Source organism: Sarcophilus harrisii, chromosome 1 (genome assembly GCF_902635505.1).
Source record: "Sarcophilus harrisii chromosome 1, mSarHar1.11, whole genome shotgun sequence".
Taxonomy (NCBI): domain Eukaryota; kingdom Metazoa; phylum Chordata; class Mammalia; order Dasyuromorphia; family Dasyuridae; genus Sarcophilus; species Sarcophilus harrisii.
The window spans coordinates 233,921,926-233,937,145 of record NC_045426.1 but is presented as its reverse complement, the minus strand read 5'-3'; the positions used below and the strand labels follow the sequence as shown (position 1 = coordinate 233,937,145).

General features: G+C 36.2%; 1 protein-coding gene across 3 annotated transcripts in view; it reads left to right on the top strand.

Moving 5' to 3' along the window:
* The first annotated feature begins 5,491 nt into the window (after positions 1-5,491).
* Positions 5,492-15,220, top strand: part of SHMT1 (serine hydroxymethyltransferase 1) — a 38,591-nt gene continuing 28,862 nt past the window's right edge. Inside the window, exon 1 of one of the 3 annotated variants that reach the window (XM_031938650.1) lies at positions 5,492-5,641. The gene's annotated coding sequence lies outside the window, so the exon portion shown is untranslated. Of the gene's footprint in view, positions 5,793-15,220 lie in introns of all 3 variants that reach the window. The other 2 variants (XM_031938645.1, XM_031938639.1) reach the window with 2 other exon arrangements.

Below are 15,220 nucleotides of genomic sequence, written 5' to 3'. Positions count from 1 at the left end.
TACATACCTATGTTTTAGGAGGTTTGTTTGTATGCTAGGCAAACCCTTTACATATAAAACATTAAAACATTGCTAATCCTCCTGCAAATATGTGACCTAGAATTGCTTGGAGTTTTTCCCTCTTAATAAAATTTCTCAATTCTTTGTCCCTGGATTTTGTATTTCTCATGATTGAGTATGAAAAGAAAATACAAAAAAGGGAAAAGGAAGAAGAAAAGAATGGCCATCAAATGAACTTCACTCTCAACCAGTAAAAGAGGGTGTGCTCAGGTACACTCAAAAAGGAAAAAAAAAAAAAATGGAGATAAAGAGAGAGTTAAGATCAAGGAGCTTACCAGGAAAAAAAAAACAGCCCCACACAAATCAAACTTCCTGATCCTTTACCTCTCAGTATAATTAGTCATAATTTATTGGAAGACTATGGAGTATTTGAAACAAATCATATGTAGTTAGCACTGAAAAAGTGGTTAATTTTCTGAGTTGTTCCTTAAAGCTTCTGGCATAATGCCACACATATTAAGTACTTTCTTTTTTAAAAAATAATTTTTTAAATTTTATTTTTCCCCAATTACATGTAAAAACAATTTTTAACATTTGTTGTTGTTCAACAGGAAACTATGCATTTCCCTGATCATTAAATAAACAAACAAGCCAAAAAAATTTTGTTTTTTCATTTGAGTTCCAAATTCATTCCCTACTTTTCCCCTTTCTGAAACAGTAAACAAGTAGATATCGGTTTAACATGTGCAGTTAATTATGTAAAAACATATTTCCTTATTAGTCATTTTGTGGAAGAAAATTTGAACTAAAAAAAAGGAAGTCATCTTAGGAATGTAGCTATTGGGAGTAATGTTGCACAGCCTTGGATAATATGGGTGAAAGAAAGGGAATTGGGCATGTTATCTTCATTTCATTAAACTATCCTTCAAGGATGTCTGGTTTGTGATCCAAAAGTCTAGGCTGCTATCTCAAACCTGGACTCAAACAATGAGCAATTCTTAGTTTCATGAAAAAAGTTTCGTTTTTAGTCTCTATTTCTAAATTTCCCACCAATCATATGAACACCAATCCCATGATGTCAATTATCCATTGCTCTGTTCTTTGTTTGGTACTCCCAAATCCTTATAAATTTACCTGCTTGTTCCTTGCTCTTTGTTATCTCCCTCTTTTGGAATTTAGCCTGCTTTAATTGGCATTATAATTATAATAAAACTTTGCCTTTTGACTTGCAGATTATCTAAGCATTCAAATTCTTTTGGGATATCTGAATCACTGATCCAGAGTATCAATATTTTGGGATCCCTTAAACCTTAACAAGAATAATCAGCATTTGAAATGTTATATGTTCCCTGTCTTTTGTTGAGGCATGCCTATACATGTTTGTGTACTATTTATTGATATCTTTTGGTTTTTTATTTCCTAACTTTCTCACTGCTTATCTCCCTCCACTCACTTCCAGAAAACTACTCTTTAGAATAAAGTTTTAAAAAGAAAGAAAAAAAAAGTTCTGTAAAACCAACCAACATGTCCTCCAAAGTTTGATGCCACATGGAAAGTTCTATACCTATGTTTTCCCACATTTTCAAACAAACTGGAGTCAGGGGAAGAATGTTTTCTGATATAATAACTCATGCATGATCATTATCCTCATTTGACAGATGAGGAAACTGAGGTTCAAAGATATTATGAACTTTGTCCATAAGTAACCACATCAAAACTGAAATATGAATCCTAAGTCTCCTGATTTCATTTTTGATTATCTATCCACTGTATCATGTTTCCTCCCTGCAGTATTTACTGCAATTTTGTGCTAAAAAGCAGGTAAGGTTTAGGAGCAAAAGACAAACTCTAATAAAAATAAATCTAAGTTACAGTCTGGTGCAGCTAGATGGAACAATGGATAGAGTGTCAAGCTTGAATCAAATCCACCATCAGACACTACTAGCTGTGTGGTCCCGGAAACGTCATTTAATGCTGTTTGCCATGGTCTCCTTACCTGTAAAATAAGTAGAAGGAAATGACAACCCACTTTAGTATCTTTGCCAAGATAAATCCCCCAAAAGGTTATGAAGAATCAGACACAATGAACAAGAAAGTTTTAATCTATTTTTCCTCTGGATGTTGTATGTATTTGTGGGAGTGTGAAGTCAAGGGTCATAAGCAAAATATTTTGCAACTTATTATTAAACAATCCTTTCTTAAAAATTAGTTTTTGTTCAATATGCAAAAAAATTCTCTCCCTCCCATCTTTTCCTATTTAAAAAAGCCAACCCTTATCATAAATATGTATAATCAAGCAAAACAAATCCCCACATTGGCCACATCCAAAAAATGTCCACTCCAAGCCTCTCAAATCACCCTAGTGACTTTTCCAACCTTTCAAAGTTCACAAGGTTGAACCCTTCTCAGATATTCATTCACCTAAGAATGGTAAGTAACACAAGAGGTAAATAACACAATGGTAAGAAACACAATAGAAAGAGAAGAAATATCAGTGTATGCATTCAAAGCCATAGGTCAGTCCTGCAAAGGGTTATCTTTTTCCTCTATTTTGAGACTTAGAGCAGTTTTTGCCTTATATGTCACAAGGAAAGAGAGTAAGATTGGCCATTTCATGTATCATTTAGTAAGAAAACAAGAAATAGTCACAAAAGCTTTCCCATGATCTGAATCCAGGTCCTCCATTACATATTATCATATGCACTTCCAGACACATACTCATCAAACCCCCATATGGATTGTCAACAGGCAGCATGTGACCAACACATGCCTTCAGGACTGGCTCCCAGTATCAAGTCAAATCAAGAAGAATGCTTTAGATCATTTTTGCCTAACTCTTAATTCACAGCCAACTGAAGGCTGCAATTCAGGGTTGCATCTCAGTCTGATCTTTTCCAATGAATTTATTGTCATTAAATTTTATGTGACCCAATTTTAAAGTATTATTTACCCTCACAAATTGTATTCTTTAAATAGATTCCTCTTTCAACTTTAGAATTACTAATTGCATTAGTACTAGCTATCTTTCTAGGTTTTTGTATATTGTAGTTCCAGTGATTGAATTATTTATTTTTACATTTTTATTTATAAAATTATGAAAATAATTCAAATTTATTTCATGCTTTAAGATATCACTTAAATGATACAATTTTTTTCATCAACTAATCATGGTGGAGCTAATTCCTCATAAGGTCAAGTTGGCCTTAAAGTATAAATAAAAAATTTAAATAAATTTTAAAATATTAAATTTAAAAATAAATATTGAAATTTAAATGTTCAACTTTTAAAATATTAAATAAGATATTTTTTAAAAAGTCAAGAAAAAAAGAATTTGGATGCTCTGCCACTTGAGGCATATACATTTGGCATCAATATAATTTCATTGTCTATGGTACCCTTTAACAAGATGTAGTTTCCTTCCTTATCTCTTTTAATTAGCTCTGTTTTTATTTTAATTCCCATCTATGAATGTAAACATTTTAACTTTTAAATAATATATATTTTTCTCCTGCTTACCTTACTATGCTTCTCTTGAGTTCTGTTTGAAGATCAGATTTTCTGTTTAGTTCTATTTTTTTCAATAGAAATGATTAAGTCTCTTATTTCATTGAAGATCCATCTCTTTCCCTGAAAGATGATGATAGTCTTGCTGGACAGTTAATTCTTAGTTCTAATCTCTGGTCCTTTGCCTTCAGGAATATGGTATTCCAAGACCTCCCCCCGCCCCCTCCTTTATTTTAGACACAGCCAGATCATAGGAAATCCTGATTATGATTCCTTGATATTTGAATTGTTTTTTTCTGGTAGCTTGCAGTATTTTTTCCTTGAGAGTCTTGTTCTGGAGTTTTGTAACAATGTTCCTTGGAACATTGTAACAATTTTCCTTGTAGATCTCTTTCTGGAGGCGATGGATGAATTCTTTCAATGACTATTTCCCTCTCTGGTTATAGTATATATCAGGGCAGTTTTGATGATCTCTTGAAGAGCTATCTAGGCTCTTTTTTGAGGGGAATGCTTGCCCTTCTCTTATTGGTTTCCTGGGCCTTCATCAAGATACAGTTCAAATTTCATAGTCTCTTTTTAAGTTTTTTTTTTTTCTGACTCCCTCCTCTACTAAAACCTCTCTATGACATCTTCCTTTTGAATTATATGTGTCTATGTATATTCGGGTTTTGCATATATGTATATGCAATTTTATACACATTATTTTCGTGTTGTCTTTTTGCAGTGGGGGAGCAGGTTTGATAGGTAAGAGTGACCTAGGCACCAGACAGGTTTCTCCAAGGAAAAGGTTTTATTGCCATATAAAGCAGAATAGAACAAAATAGTATCAGAAGACTGAGCGTTCTCAGGGGATCCTCCAGTATGGGTATGTTATAGGGAAAGGTAGAGATGGGGAAGAGAGGAAGATGCTTACTCTGTTCACTGACCAGACTCTCCCCAGGGAGGTGTTTATTTCCTAGCCATTGGCCAAATTTGAGAAAAACAAGGAATAAAAACACATATCAGGACCTAAGCTTTCTGGCATCCTGTCTCTAGGACCCAAGCTCCTTGCACCTGGGTATGTGGTTAACCATCTCCGGTTTAACATAACCCAAGCCCAATGCATCTGTCTTGATGAGCAATAACTTATTTTTCTTCCCCTGCTCTCTAACTAGAGTCCCTGATATGACCCATTCCATTTTCATTAGGATGTAAGCTTTTTGAGGGCAGGAACCCATTTTGGGATTTTTTTTCTTATATTCCCAACACACAGCACAGGGCTGGGCCCGTGATAATAGTAAATGCTTAATGAATTTATGTCCATACTCTGCCTAAATCCAGATCAGAAATAATGAGGACATGGATTCAGGTGGTAGCAGTGGGAATGAAAGGAGAAATAACAGCTTATTTCACTTTGAGGCACGACAAGTTAGAAATTTGAACTTGATCCACTAGGGCATGAAAATGCCGAGAGAGGTGATTATTATTTTTTTTTTTTAATAGGGGCTGCTTCAATCAAGGACCAGCATGACAACAGCGTCTGCTTCTCATTCAATTAGCATGGCAGCCAGAGGGGCGCCAAATCAGAGTGCAGTCACCTCGCTTTCTTCGCAAAATTTCAGCCTAGGACACTCTCTCCGGGCCTCGTGAGATCCGCCCACCTCTGCCCTGCTGTTTAGTGCTCATAACGGGGCCGAGAAGAAGCGGAACTCTGTGAAGATACCGCAGCAGCTCCCAATAGAGACAATCCCCAAACTTGCACCCTCCGCAGCGCTCCGCCCATCCCCATCATTCCATCTAATAATGTCTGAAAGGAGGAAAGAAGTGGCGCCAAAATAGATACCTTTCTTTTACCACAAAACTTGTTCACACTTGCTCCGTCTTGCCCTCTCCCGGAGAGGCGGCTCCGGCTACCGCTTGCCATCCCGCTTATAACGTTTGGCGGATCTATAAAGGGGCGGAGTAAAACTGCTTCCTCTTGCCCAGTCCCAGAACGATTGGGCTCCGCTCCTCCAACCACCCCCACCCCTCCCTCCCGGCCCTAGCCATTCCCGCTGGTAGAATCTGGCGGGGCTGGAAAGGGGGCGGGGTCCTCACTGGTCTCTCAAACTGAAAGTGGTCCCGTCCTGCTGCTACTTGCTGATCAGGGACTGGCCAGGTAGGGGACTTGAGCCAGCGTTAGAACTTTCCCAGCTGTTCGCGCCTCGGATTCCTTGGCCCGCTGAGAGCTGATCTGGGAGCCGTGTCACGTGGTCTTCGCGCCCTCTTCCCTTTGAGAGGTCTCCGGGGGTCCTAAATAGTTGTAAGTTGTAAGTTGCGGTGGAGACTGGCAAGTAATGGGCGCCTCTGAGAGAGGCAGGGGTCTCAGAGACAACCGGTGTCCCTTCTCACCCCCACCTCCACCCCCGCTGTGTCCTGCACAGCAAGGGTGTCCACCGTCTTGACCCTAGATCAGCTTGGCCAGAGTAACTGCGTCCGCTCCCTGTGGCTCCGCTGAACTTTCACTAAGTTCACAGCCTTGGACACCTCTTTCCCCAGAATTCTGGCGAGCACTCTTTGAAATCCGGATGTAATTCTAGGGCGGGGGATACTCACGTGAGATCTGTGAACTTGGTGAATTTGTTGTTCATATTTTTTATGAACATATTTTCATATTTTTAGATACTATATTTCACCAGAATTGGTTTCCGTTGTAATTAGTGTATTTCATTTCGTGCCTAACTTCTGAGAATTAGCTTCACCATACATAATACTCCCCTTCCCAAAAAAAGTGACACTTTAAGGGATTATCGGTGATTTAGAAGATATGGAAATAGTAGAGAAAATCTGGCGCTTCTCTGCGCATGTAGCACCCGGTGGTCCTGGAAACAAACAAGCTCGGGAGCCCGGCTGCACGCCTTCCTAGGAAAGAGTCAGACTCGCTTTTCGTGGGCGAGCTTGCTCTTTCCCCCCAAGCCGAGGCCAAGTACATTAAGGAAATCTACCTTAAGTACGGGGGTGATGATGAATAAGTGTTGGGGTCTTCCACCTCTCTTGGTTTCCTTGTCTCAGCCGCCTATAGGAAAGTGGGAAGAAGTTTCGGAAGGGGTGGGTTTCGTACTTTTCTTTTTCTTTCTTCCTCTCTCTGTTTTTTAAACTGAGGGGAAAATCTGCATGTATCTTCCGGAGTTCTGATCTTTTGCTCTCTGGGGACAGGCTGCTTGTCTGAGTGTGGAGAGTGCTGGACTAGACTGAAAGAAGACAGTCTTTCAAATCCTGTTTCTGGCACTTAGTAGCTGCGTATCTTATCTGAGCCTCTCTACTTAGATTTAAGATTTTTCTACCTAAAAGTACGTTACAATCTGCTGGGATGGAGGTGTAGAATTTTCCAACCGAGAAGAAATTCCAGGTGCTTGTTATCTATCTTGTGTTCTTTACGTAGTAGATTACTAAATTTAGAGCAGGGCGGAATCTCAGATCATTTAAATCAGGCCACTCATTTTTATAGATAAAGAAACTAAAAGTTATACAAGAAGTGACAATTGATTTTGAATCTTTGTCTTCTGACTCCAAATCCTTGTGCTTCCCCCTCCCACTTACTAGTATTTTTTTCCAATTACATGTAAAGATAGCTTTCAACATTTATAAGATTTTTGAATTCCAAATTTTTCTCCCTCCCCCAAACACCAAGCAATCTGATATAGGTTATACATGTGCAATCATATTGTTAACAGAATGTTACTGTATTGGTTTCTAAACTGAATAGCTGGAGCCTCACAAAGCAGGCCTAGAGCCTGATATTAGAAATCAAGTAGCCATTTAACTAATCACTTTCAAAGAAAGGAATACATTTTGCAAACTGGAAGTTCTTCTAGTAGGAGACCTCCTGTTGTAGGAAAGGAAGAGATTTTATACAACAATCATTAAGTGGAAAGAGCGGGAAGGTGGATTACAATACAATCATTTTCAGAACCCCAGTGGTTTTCCTGGACAAGTCCGGGAGTACAGGGCAATATGGGTGTTCTCCACACCTGTGGGAACAGTTCTTAAGTGTTTGTTACAAATCCTGAGGGTCACTACTTGGTGAGGGACATATCCAGATTTTTGGGTGGGGATCAGATTCTGCAGTCTTTGAGAGCCTGATCAAGAGTTGATTGATCATTTTAAGCTGCAGTGTAAGACTCTGAATCCAAATTCAGACTCTACTGGGGAAATGGTAACTGGAAAATCTAGATTATTAGTATCTCCATCACATATCATATTGATAATTATGAAATTCATAATAATTTTTCCATAATAATCATATTTCCACATTAGTCATATCATGTCCTGTGCTTTTCTGGAATGAACAATTGATCCATTTCCTAAAACTTGATCTTTCTAAATCGAACTTGTATTTTTTTCTTCCCTTCGATTCAGTACAAATGAATTTAACACTGTTGACCTTTAAGTTTTTATGTTTCCATAGTAATTTTCCCTCCAGGGAGCTCAACATATGTAACTCAAGGCAGAGTATTTTACTGAATACTTGGATACATTTCAAAATATTTTGGATTTAGCTTCATCAAACTACAACCATTCTTAAACTTGTATGAAGCTAAAGGAGATGAAGCTAAAGCTAGTATTTTTAAAAAAATTAGGCTGATAACAGAAGTTCAGTGAATCCAACTCATAAATTCTGAGTATCTAGTAGATACCACTAGTCCATGTGTTTGTGAGGAGGATGTGATTGAACTATTCAGGAGTTAGAGGAACTGAAGCTCTGGGCTGTGATACAGTCAGTATGTACTAAGTCTTGGTAGCCATTTGAAAATTACTAGGTTTGATTAGATTTAGTGGGACAAAGGATGACATTGCTACATTTAGTAGATGCCATGTCCTCTATCCTTACACATTGACAACTGCTCCAGAGTTTTGAGTCTTAAAGAGTTTGCTTAGGATAAATGACTTGCCTAAAATCATACAGCTGATATATGTCAGACGCAGGTGTAACAGGCTTAATAGGCTCTTGCTTTCAATGCTCACTATTAGCTCTCATTAATCTCTTAGATCGTTCTTAATTTTTTTAACATATTATTTTCCCTAATCCTTTGAAAATATTCTTTTCCTCATCCAGTGACACTGATCAAATATGTTTTGTCATAAAATCAAAGGATTTATTGTTCAAGAAAGAAAGAAGTAGCTCTGTGGAAGTGAGTTAGGAAACAGACTATTGGAACAAAAGTCCTTTAAAGATATATCTGCCTTTTAGCAGAGGGTATTTCTCAAATGGACTTTAATTATTTGGTGGCCAGGAAATGCTTGTTTTGCACTTTTCATGTTTTTTGACCTTGAGTAGTTAATGTTCAAACATAAGTTTTTATGTTCTAGGATTGGAGTGTTTTCAGCCACCATAAGAAGCAAGCTTTGGTAGGTCTAAAATCTTCACATGAATTTGATTTGCAGAATGTACATGTGTTAACACATGTGAAGTGTATTGGGTTGCATTGCCCATGCTTGAGTTCTGACCTCCTAGTTGCTGCAAATAAATTGGGCATAAGACCAACAACGATATAATTCCAAATCTGCTTTCTCTTTCTGGAACATGGGCTCTTCCTACTAATAAGAAATACTTTTATCAGTGGAAAGTAATACCTCTTTGTTACTGGAGTACACTTAAACTTCTTTTTTCCCCAGTAAGACAGGCCTAAGATCAGATTTGGTTAGGAATTGTTGTTTGGTTTTTTGATTGTGTAAGAAAATAATCGGAATTAAACAATAATTTTGATATTTATTAGGTTATTTAGTTCTCAATAACTGTAAATTTGCTTAGCAAATAGTTGCAGGATCAGAGATTTGGAATGAAGCAACTCTAGGAAGCATATAGTATAATTTCTTCATTTTACATATGAAGAAAATTGAGATAGAGATATAATGACCTAATTAAAGAAGAGGAGGGGGTATTAAATGATGTAGTGGCCAAAGTACTAGTCCTGGAGGCAGAGATAATTCAGAACCTGCTTCAAATACTTACTAGATGTGTGCCCTAGCAAGTTATTTAATCTCTGTTTACTTTAGTTTCCTCATCTGTAAAACAGTGATAATAATAACACCTTCCTTCCTCCCAGGGCTGGAATGGGAATCCACTGAGATAATATGCAATTGTAAAGCACAGTGCCTAACACAGTAAATGTTATATGTGTTACCTCTTATTATTTGAGTTTACTTGAACCAGAAATAGCAGGTTTGAGATGCCCAAAGGTCTACTTACACTTCTTACATAACTTTAGCAAATAAACAATCTATTGAGTGCTTTTGCAAGACTTCTGTTTTAGGTGAAAGTTATTCAAAATTTGTTACAAAAATTATTTGGTGGAAAAAGTAGCTACCAAGAACAGCTTTAAAAAACAACCCATAATTGCATATATTTAACCAATATCAGATTGCTTGCTGTCTTGGGAAGGTGGAAGAAAAGGGAGGGAGGGAGAAACATTTGAACATAAAGTTTTATGTTGAAAATTATATTTACATGTATTTGGAAAAACAAAATACTATTTTAAAAAACTGATACAGCCTATATAGCTTTTTATAAAACAAATAAATTCCTAGAATCTTTACACTTGAAAGAAGATTATTCATGCTAGTAAATCCCATGAAAAATAGACTCTGAAGATTTCCAGGTCAAAGGTTGAATACATATCTACCTAAAGGTTATTCTGAGGCCTTAAGAGACTTGCATGAATTGATGCCAAGTGAAATGAGTAGAACCAAGAGAACATTGTACACAGCAACAAGAAGATTCTGTGATGATCAATTAGGATTGACTTGGTTCTTTTTTAACAATGAGGTGATTCAGGCCAATTCCAATAAACTCGTGATGGAGAAAGCCATCTGTATCCAGAAACAGGACTATGGGGATTGAATGTGGATCACAATATGGTATTTTCATCTTTTTTGTTGTTGTTTGCTTAGTTTCTTTTTTCTTTCTCACTTTTTTTCCTTTTTGATCTGATATTTTTTGTTTAGCATGATAAATATGGAAATATTTTTAGAAGAACTGCATATATTTAACCTATATTGTATTACTTGCTGTCTAGGGAAGAGGAGTGGTAGGGAGGGAGAAAAAATTGGGACACAAGATTTTGCAAAGGTGAATATTGAAAACTATCTATGCATGTATTTTTTTTACATGACCAAAACGTTATTTTGCTGTACAAAAAGAATCAGACTCTGAAATATTGTACAATTAGCTTGTGAAGGAAATCAAAAATGCATGTGTGCATAAATATAGGGATTGGGAATTCAATGTAATGGTTTTTAGTCATCTCCCAGAGTTCTTTTTCTGGGTATAGCTAGTTCAGTTCATTACTGCTCCATTAGAAATGATTTGGTTGATCTCGTTGCTGAGGATGGCCTGGTCCATCAGAACTGGTCATCATATAGTATTGTTGTTGAAGTATATAATGATCTCCTGGTCCTGCTCATTTCACTCAGCATCAGTTCGTGTAAGTCTCTCCAGGCCTTTCTGAAATCATCCTGTTGGTCACTTCTTACAGAACAGTAATATTCCATAATATTCATATACCACAATTTATTCAGCCATTCTCCAACTGATGGACATCCATTCAGTTTCCAGTTTTTAGCCACTACAAAAAGGGCTGCCACAAACATTCGTGCACATACAGGTCCCTTTCCCTTCTTTATAATCTCTTTGGGATATAATCCCAGTAGAAACACTGCTGGATCAAAGGGTATGCAAAATTTGATAACTTTTTGATATGCATGTATTTTAAAAATAAAACTCTATTATAATAAAAATAAAAAGATTATTCTGAAAGAGATTGAGATTGTTCCCCAGGGGAACAAGCCTTGAAGGGAGAATCAGAGAACCTGCATTCAAATTATGCCTTTACTGCTTATTTATCTGTATGATTTTGATAAATTATTTTACTTCTCTGGGTATCAGTTTTGGCTTCTGTAAAATGAAGTGCTCTAACTGTACGCCCTCTAAACCCTACCAACTGTCTATAATACTGTGACATGAAGGATGGTTGGAGGGGGAAGGTAATGGTCCCATGAATGATTTAGGATGCTGCTGTAACACAGTCCTTTTCAGTCTCTTCTGAGTCCTCATGACCCCATTTGGGTCTTTTGGGGAAGATATACTAGAATGGTTTGCCATTTCCTTCTTCAACTTACATTACAGATGAGGAAACTTCAGTAATTTGCCTAGGATCACACAAATAATGCGAGATTGTTGTTGAACTCAGGTCAGGCCTGATACTGTCAGCATCCCATCCCACTTCCACTATCCCCTTCCCCTCCATATTCTAGGCAGGTGATAATAGGAGCAGAAAAGTAGAGACAAAAAGTTTTTTCTGGATCCTAGAAGGCTAGTTGGAGTCATATTTTAATCCTAGGGATTCTGAAACCAACTAGAAAACTCATCAGCACATATGGGGAAAGGGAGGGGGGGCTCATCTGCCAATTCTCTATTAGATGTATTTTAGACATTTTTCTCTTTTTTGTGTTTCTTTGTTGTTTTGAATGTTATGTGGAAATCCTAACTCCCTTCTAAACCTCTTATTACCATGTATCTTGACTAGAAAGCCTCATAGTTTATTGTTGTATTTTTTTAGCAGTATACTTTATACTAGCAGTGAAATTTATTGTATTATTTATAGTTGTAATATTTACCTGTTCTGTGATTTAAAGCCCTTGTTTCTCTTTTATACATTTTAAACATAGACATTTTTATACATTTTTCTTCATCATTAAATTAATGAATATTGATAAACAAGTACATTTCCTTATGTGAAGAAAAAGAAAAATAATGAAATCATGAATCTCAATTACAGTTTGTTTTTTCTTTATAAAATACATTTTGAACAGTGCTAGCACTGCCCTGCTTGTATCTATGAACTTATGAACTTCCTTCTGTTTGTGTCTATGTAATTTTAATGTTTTACTGATGTTCTTTTATAAGTCTCACTCTGCATTAGTTTGTACAAGTCTTCCCAGGTTTCTCTGAATATATTTCTTTTATAATTTCCTGTGGCCCAATGATGCTTAATTTCCCTCCTATATTTGTTGTAATTGTTAAGTCATTTCAGTCATGACCAATTCTTCTTAATCCCATTTGGGGGTTTTCTTGGTTAGCAAGGATACTGGAGTGGTTTTGCCATTTCTTTATCCAGTTCATTTTACAGATGAGGAACTGAAGTAAACCAGCATAAGATGACTTGCCCAGAGTCACACAGCTAGTAAGTATCTAAGGCCAGATTTGAACTCAAGAAGATAGTACTCTATCCAGTCCACCAGCTAGCTACTCCCTCCCCTGTTGTTTTCATAATAATTTTTGTTTAGTAATTTTTCTTCAAATACATATTTATATGTTCCCTGAATTCCTTATTCTGTTTGATCAGCTTTCTCTCTAGTTTATCTACCAAGTTTTTTTTTTTACTTAATAATATATTTTCTTCCAATTACATGTAAAAATAATTTTCATTTATCTCTATAAGATTTTGAGTTCCAGATTTTTTCTTTTTCCTTCTTTTACTTCCTCCCCTCTCCAAGACAGTAAATGATCGGATATAGTTTACACATGTATAATCATGTTAAATATATTTCCTTATTAATCACATTGTGAAAGAAAAGTCTGAACAAAAGGGAAGAACTTTGACAAAGGAAAAAAAAATGTGAAATTTTTATACTTCAATCATCATTCAGTCTCCATAGTTCTTTCTCTGGAGGTGGATGGTATTTTCTTCACAGGTCTATTGGAATTGTCTTGGATCACTATATTGCTGAAAAGAGATAAATCTATTGTAATTGATCATCACACAGTCTTGCTGTTACTGTGTACAGTGTTCTCCAGGTTTCTTCTCACTTCACTCAGCAGCAGTTCATGAAAGTCTTTCCAGATTTTTTTTTTTTTTATGAAATCTGCATGATCAGGTTTCTTGCTTCATCAGCATGCCTCTGCCATTTCCATCCCTGCCTCCATAATTCAGTTTTTGCTAGGATTTACACTTGGTGATGTAATCGGGATATATCAGGTACAGACCTATGTCCAAATTTGGCCAAAAAGCTTGAAGAGATTAAAAAAGATGTAGATGCCAAGAAGAAACCTCCTACCTCTTAATGCCAATATGAGATACACTAAGCCTTTAAGCTAAAATACACCCATATCACCAAAACCACCCTTTATTACTCCTCCTGGATTCTTCTGACCCCTATACTTATGTGAGAGATTCTGATACCTACATCATTATGCTTAACCAGAAAATGCTAATTTTGATTAGTGGTGTCTCTCCTTACCATTAAATTATGGCTTTTTAGTAATTTTTAAAAGTTGCTTTTTATATGGCCAAACAGATGGCAATAATACTAATCTTTCAATCATCTATAATACTGGATGCTTTATAAGCATTTATATCAAATAATGTTGTTCCAAATCAATTAAAACTATTATATTGCAACTAACAAAATAAGAAAGAAATTTGCCTCTTCATTATTTCTTTTGGAACAATAGTATTCCATTACATTCATACAACACAACTTACTTATTCAGCTATTCCCAATTGATGGACATCCCCTCAATTTCCAATTCCTTACCACCACTAAAAGATCTGCTACAAATGTTTTCATATGTATGGATCCTTTTTCCTCTTTTATGATCTCTTTGGGATACAGACCCTAGTGGTGCTATTGTTGGATCAAAGGGTATGCACAGATTTGTAGCCCTTTGGGCATAGTTCCAAAGTGTTCTCCAGATCGGATGGATCAATTCACAACTCCACCAACAGTATACTATTAGTGTCCCAGTCTTCCCACATTCCTCCAACATTCATTATTTTCTTTTTCCTGTCATCTTAGCTAGTGTGATAGGTGTGAGGTGGGATCTCAGAGTTTTTTAAATTTGCATTTCTCTGGTACTCAGTATTGATTTAGATAATTTTTTCTTTTATCTCTTTTTACTCTTTTTTATTGTTTTTTTTGTTATATATGTACATTCATTTTTTAAAATTATTTTTTATTAAAGCTTTTTTATTTTCAAATCATATGCATGGATAAATTTTCAATATTGATCTTTGCAAAACCAAAATCCAAATTTTCCCCCTCCCTCCACCCCTACATGGCAAGTAATCCAATATATGTTAAACATATTAAAAATATAGGTTAAATCCAATATACATATTTATACAATTTTCTTGCTACACAAGAAAAATCAAATCAAAAAGGAAAAATATGACAAAGAAAACAGTGCAAGCAAACAACAAAAAGCGTGAAAAATGTTATGTTGAGATCCACACTCAGTTCCCACAGTCCTCTCTCTGGGTATAGAAGGCTCTCAAAGATCATTGAAATTGGCCTCAATCATCTCTTTGTTGAAAAGAGCCGTGTCCATCAGAATTGATCATCATAAAATTTTGTTGTTGCCAGGATGTACATTCATTTTTAAAAATGTTATTAAAGCTTTTTATTTTTCAAAATATATGCACGGCTAATTCTTTGACTCCGCCTTCCAATTTCCCCCTCTTCTCCACCTCCTCCCCTAGATGGCAAGTAGTCCAATATAGTACATTCTTTTAAAAAAAAACACACACACACACACACATTTCCTTATGAATCATGTTGGGAGAGAATAATCAAAACAAAAGGGAAAAACAAGAGGAAGAAAAGGGGGGAAAAGGTGAAAATAATATTGTTGATTTGCATTCAGGCTTCATAGTTTCTCTCTCTCTCTCTCTCTCTCTCTCTCTCTCTCTCTCTCTCT